Genomic DNA, 837 nt, shown 5'->3' on the forward strand with positions numbered 1-837 from the left:
TACAGGTTTATTTATTGAAAACACTGAGGTGGGAAACTTTGTGTATTTCTACTTTAATATCTTTTGCCTTTAGTAGGAGAAAAAGAAAGGAAGGAAGGAAAAAAGAAACAGAGAGAGAGAAAATAAAAACCGACCTCCCCAGGGGAAAATGAAGCTCATCTCAGGATTGTTACATCAATAACCCTTAAGAGAGATGTTAAACTGTCATGTCATCTCCATGATAGATAAATCAGGGAGAAACTGTCCGAAGCAGGCTCAAGCCACATCCCTGAAAATAATGCAGTGAACATCCTGCAATTAATTGAGGTAAAGAATTATCCTTTATTGTGGTCTGGTGGCAATGTGCCAATTTAAAAACCACGCACAATGGTTTATGCAAGAGGGCTTTCTTTTCTTTCCTTCTCTCCTTCCTTCCTTCTCCCCCCTCCCCTTTTTCCCTCATCTCTTGTTGGTTGACACACAGTTGGTTGACACTACTGTTTACTGCTTCAGCCTAGCCAAGTCTATTCTCAGAGCTCGACTTCATATAGCAGTTGATATTAATTCAAATGTGAAATCTGGGGAAATGTGTGTCCAGCATTCTGTGTGGATCCTTAGCTGAGTGTGAAAAGTGATCAGCTTTGAGCTCATCTTACTGAAAGATCTGCCTGCTGCCAGACAAAGAGAAGGTTCCCTTGGGAAAGGACCAAGCACTCAGAGTGGACTAAGGAAAGGGAGAAGACGTGCTCCCTGCAGAAGGGGGCACAGCTACTGAGGCTGTTTTTGCCAAGTGCAAAGTTTCCACCCCTGGAAAGTGCCGACCGTGAGTGAAATCAATGCCGAGGGGCAGGTCAGGGA

This window comes from Fukomys damarensis, unplaced genomic scaffold (genome assembly GCF_012274545.1).
Source record: "Fukomys damarensis isolate Sample0158 unplaced genomic scaffold, DMR_v1.0_HiC HiC_scaffold_17, whole genome shotgun sequence".
NCBI lineage: Eukaryota > Metazoa > Chordata > Mammalia > Rodentia > Bathyergidae > Fukomys > Fukomys damarensis.